The sequence below is a fragment of the Adiantum capillus-veneris genome, chromosome 2, assembly GCF_014529385.1.
Source record: "Adiantum capillus-veneris isolate H3 chromosome 2, ASM1452938v2, whole genome shotgun sequence".
Classification (NCBI taxonomy): domain Eukaryota; kingdom Viridiplantae; phylum Streptophyta; class Polypodiopsida; order Polypodiales; family Pteridaceae; genus Adiantum; species Adiantum capillus-veneris.
The window spans coordinates 91,402,528-91,408,058 of NC_140932.1; positions in this window are offsets into that span (position 1 = coordinate 91,402,528).

Below are 5,531 nucleotides of genomic sequence, written 5' to 3' on the forward strand. Positions count from 1 at the left end.
ATCTCTAAGAAATAGTAGAACCAGCAAATATGTAAATCCAACCTGTTGTTGATTTACGACTGTCAACACAGCCTGCAAAATCACAGTCTACAAATCCTTGAATGGATGACTCTCCACGACCATAGCATAATTGTCTATATGCGGTGCCACTCAAGTATCTGAGAATCGACTTGACATCATCCCAAGATTTTTACCAAGGTTAGATATAAATCTGCTGACAACTCCCACTGCATATGCAATGTCACGTCTTGTAGCCATCATGGCATACATGAGACTACCACAAGCTGAAGCATAAGGAACCTTAGATATTGCATTTTTTTCCTCAGCAGATTTGGGACAGTCGTTCTTGCTAAGTTTAAAATATGCAGGCAATGGAGTACTCAAAGCCTTCCCCTTTTGCATGTTGAAATGATCAAGAACCTTGTGCAAATACTCTTTTTGAGAAGGTAAAACAACCTCTTCTTACGGTCACAAGTAATGCGCATACCCAAAATGTGATTGGCTTCATCCAAATCTTTCATGTCAAATTGACTTTTCAACTTGTTTTTCAAGTCAGCAATGTCCTTCTTGGAATGAACAGCAATAAGCATGTCATCTACATAAAGGATAAATTTAATAAGTTGTTCATTGGGTTGTCTTTTCACGTAAATACATGGATCCTCATTACTATGCTTATAGCCTAGGGAATGCAAAAATGCATCAAACTTTTAATACCATTGTCTGGATGATTGCTTCAAGCCATAGAGACTTTTCAAAAGCTTACAGACCAAATGTTCCTTGCCCTTTAGCACAAACCCTTCAAGTTGCTGCATTTAAATCTCTTCCTCAAGATCACCATGTAAGAAAGCTACAATGACATCCATTTGATCAAGCTCCATATCTTCAGTGGCAACCAAAGCAAACAACATTCTCAGTGTGGTCATCTTGACCACTGGAGAAAAGATTTCCTGGAAATCAACACCACATTCTTGCTTGAAACCTTTGGCCACTAAAGGAGCTTTGTAATTGTCAATCTTCTTCTTGTAAACCCATTTACAAGGCAATGATTTCTTACCTTTTGGCAATGGAACAAGTTTCCATGTTTTTCTCTTTGCAATACTGAGCAGTTCCCTCTTCATAACAGGTTCCCACTAAACCCTTATCATTGTCTAGCATAGCCTCTTTGTAACAAGAAGTCTCACCACTATATCTGTCAGTAAAACAAAATCCACGCCCGGAACAAAACGTTTTGGCGGATGTGAGACTCTTTGAGACCTCCGCAGCTAATCAAAACTCGTACTAGCCTATGTAATAAGTGGCTCGGGAGCTATCTAGACAGGAGGTGATACATCAGAAAATGTCACTTTTCGGAATTCAATCGCTTTCACTGGTTGTCTATGCATCTTATTCTCATTAAAGACAACATCACTACTACGGATCACTGATCGAATTTGTGGATCCCATAAATGATAGCCAAATTGACCATCTACACCATAGCCAATGAAGATGCACTTCTTGGACTTAGGATCTAGCTTAGCACGCAACTCCTTGGGTACATGTGCATAAGCTTCACAGCCAAATGTGTGGAGTTTTTCATAAGAAAATTTATGTCATGACCATAACTCCAAAGGTACACAAAACTGTAATGAAGCATGTGGTGATCTATTGATCAAGTACATGGCTGTGTATAATGCTTCATTCCAAAATGCTTGCGGTAAATTAGCCTCTGATAGAATAGACATAATCCTCTCTTGGGTGGTCCTATTCAATTGTTCCGCAATACCATTTTGTGCAAGGATTTAAGGAGCTGTAAACTCACGCTTACTTCCCCTACTTGAACAAAAGTTTGTAAACTCTTTGGAGACATATTCTCCACCATTGTCTGAGTGCAAAGCTTTCAACTTATGTTGAGACTGAGTTTCAACACTACATAAGAACTTCTTGAAGCAAGAAAAGGTCTCATCTTTAGACTTCATGGAGTAGACCCAAACATGTCGTGTTGCATCGTCAATGAATGTAACATAATAGGATGCACCACCATGGGATTTAGAAGACATAGGCCCACATAAATCATTGTGCACAAGCTCTACGGGTTTTGTTTCTTTGTCAAAAAGAATGTGTACGATGTGTCCGTGTTTGCTTTCCATATTGACAGTGCTCACAAAAGGGAAAATAAAAAATGACAAAGACGGTAAGTAGCCCAAATGAGAGAGTATCTCCATTCCCTTCTTTGACATATGTCCTAACCAGCTATGCCACACAGCAACGGTTGCAGCTTGGTTACAAATAGACCACTATTTTTATTAGATACATAAAGAGGATAAAGTGAACCAACTTTCGAACCATGGGCTATAATAAGATGACCCTTCGCAACACGCCAAGACTGATTATGAAAAGTGGCTTTGTAACCCAAGTCATCAAGATGTCCAACCAAAGTCAGGTTGCGTGTCAAGGCTGGAACATGACACACATTATGGATGATAAACTTCACCCCATTTTCCATAACCATGGCAATATCACCTACGCCAACAATGTCACAAGAGTAATTGTCACCAAGTGTAATAGAGCCAATGGTTTCCTCGTATGTAGTAAACCAATGCCTATGAGGTGTGACATGCAACAAAGCACCCAAATCAAGAATCCGTGTAGGGGATACTTCACCACTAGCAAGGAGCTTTGCTGGCATAGAACTTTGCAAAGATAGAGTTTCCTGTGCATCATAAAAGACATCATTATTTTTAGTCAACATATTAATGTCTTGTGCATCATTGTCATCATGAACTATGTTCAGTTCTTCAATCTTAACCGAACTCTTGGTTTCTCCTCTTTATCATCATAATCTTTGCCTTTACCTTTTCCCTTCTCTTTGTCATGCTTCCAAGAATAACAATCCTTCTTTATGTGACCAAACTTATCACAATAATGGCATCGAACATTGCGGCGACCACAAGACTTTGATCTACCCTTTGATGCATATCTATTTCCCTCTTTCTTGGACTCATGTTGTGAAGAATGTCCCTTACGTTGCGTATCATCCCTTTGCACATAATGAGCTTTGCCATAGTGCGATCTAGTCATGGTCTTTTGATGCATCTCCTCTAACAAAAGTGCACTAGTAACATCATCGTATTTTAGTGTACCATTAGGAACAGAGTTACTACCAGCTGTCAAGAGAGTGGCAATGAACAAGAGGGTGGCAATGAACAAAGAAAAAATATTGTTTTCATCTAATTATCAATGGTCATGTGCTGTGTACGAATCTGGGCAAAAAGAGAATCAAAATCATTGATATGGCTGGCAACGCTAACTGACTCCTTTATACAAAGGTTGAAAAGTTTTTGCATCAGGAAAACCTTATTGCTAGTCGTATACTTTTTGTAAGTGTCGCATAATTTTTTCCATAAAGCATGAGCAGTCTCGCATTCTAACACTGAAATACACTCTCGACTCACCAAGGTGCAGTCTAATTGTTGACCTGCATAGCTCATCAAGCTCCTCCCACTAAAACTGAGTCATGTGCATATCTTCAGTTCTAGCTACATAGGCAATAGGCAACTTTTGATTCTTTTGAACAAGCACATCATGCATTTGCTTCTTCCAAAGCTGAAAATTAATTCCATCAAACTTATTTATGTCATAAATGCCACGGTATTTTCTAGTAGACATGGTGACAAAAATACCAAAAGATTCTGGGAAAATTTCGGCAAAGTCTCCTTGTATTTGGGACTATGTCAAAAAAAATACAAGACAAAATGACCAAGTATGTCACTCACAAAGCATAAAAGAGGGCAATGCCTCTCAAAAACACATTGTATAGAGAGCGAGGCGCATAAACTGTCAAAATGACCATAGACCGCCAGCTCGATATCAAAAGCACCTATACCACTCTATACATGTCCTATGGCGAGGCCTCATAAGGGATGCTCCAGCTATCTGTATCACCGAAGGTATCTCCACATTTGAGAATACCCCACCTCAATGAAAACCTCATGCTATCAACCCTCAAAAACTTAGGTTATGCAGCAAAACATATAGCCAAGTCTCAAAAATGGCATCATTCGGACCAAGCCTCAGAAATGGCCGAGACTATCGTACTAGCCAAAAGATGGCGCCACAAAAGCATACAATGGTAGTATCCACAAAGACGTACAAGTCTATCATGATGCTCAAACATGCACCAAAAGCATGTGCATGCAAATAAATATGCCTACGGGGAGTCAAACTGCTCTCAAAATAGCTCAAACATTGTCAAAAGTGCCAACGTATGCATGTACGCATAAAAACTGCTCCCACTCAAACCAGAATTTTGCAAGCACTAAAACCTATAGCCTGTGATACTGATGCCATAGCCAAAGCCGAGATCGAGGCCAAGAAGCACAGAGAAAGCTAACTAAGCCGCTATATGTACCTGTACCTGTACCTATAGTCGAACAAGACAATGCCGTCAAACTCCCACTCTATGTGTGTGTATGAGGCCACTGTGAAAGAGGGTACACACTCCCAAATGAGCCGTGGGCTCTTGTAGATGGAAGAGACTGCAAAAATGGTACCTGTAATGGCTATGGAAGCTCTACAACACAAACTACCAAAAGAGGGCTGAAAAATGCAGCTCCTGAATCGTAGCTTGAATGAGGTTTTTGATGGCACGAATGGCTTTGAAAGGGAGGTAAAACTGTAGGACACTTGGTGCAACGCTCTTGGAATGCTAAATTTGCTGATGCCAAAAGTCGGATTGTTGTTTGCAATCTTGAAAGTGTGCACGCATGTGGAAGCAGTTTCAGGAATGAAATGGCTTTGATACCAGATGAAGGAGAGGAGCCGGGATCACAATGGAAGAGGAAGAGGAATACGCATGTACACACTCACACACACACCACCATAGCCACACACACACAGGTTGGAGGGGAGAGCCAACACACTGTGTGTACCCTTTCTTTCTTTATCTTATGCACTAAGGCACAATACACATTGTACTTAGAGTTGGTGGCTCACACAAGTGAATAGTTGTACACTTTTGGTCATGCTAGCTGCTAAAAGTCAATTTGCACATTTCATGTTATATTCTATAGATGTTATATAGCAAGGTCCACCAAGCAAGACTAGTTTCTCATCCCTCGACATGATTTGTTGCAGTTATGTTTTCACTTCACAAAAAAAAGTCATAGGACGTACAATTTTTCTTCTCTCTCTCTCTCTCTCTCTCTCTCTCTCTCTCTCTCTCTCTCTCTCTCTCTCTCTCTCACACACACACACACACACACACACACACACAATGTGTGTGTGTGTGTGTGCGCGCATGCGCACATGCATGCTTATGCTTGTGCTTGTGAAACGGTACCCTTTTGTTGAATATGGTTAACATTACAATTGAGATATGCGAACGTGTAATGGTTAATTATTGTTATCGTTTTTACTTTTAATCGAATGGTGAGTTGATATTGTAAACAACAAAAACTGAGGAGAAGGAGTCAAGCAACAAAACCAATGAAGCCTCTTGGCCATTTATTTCAGCACATGTTTGAGGATTTTTTTTCAATAAGCGTACACGGCTT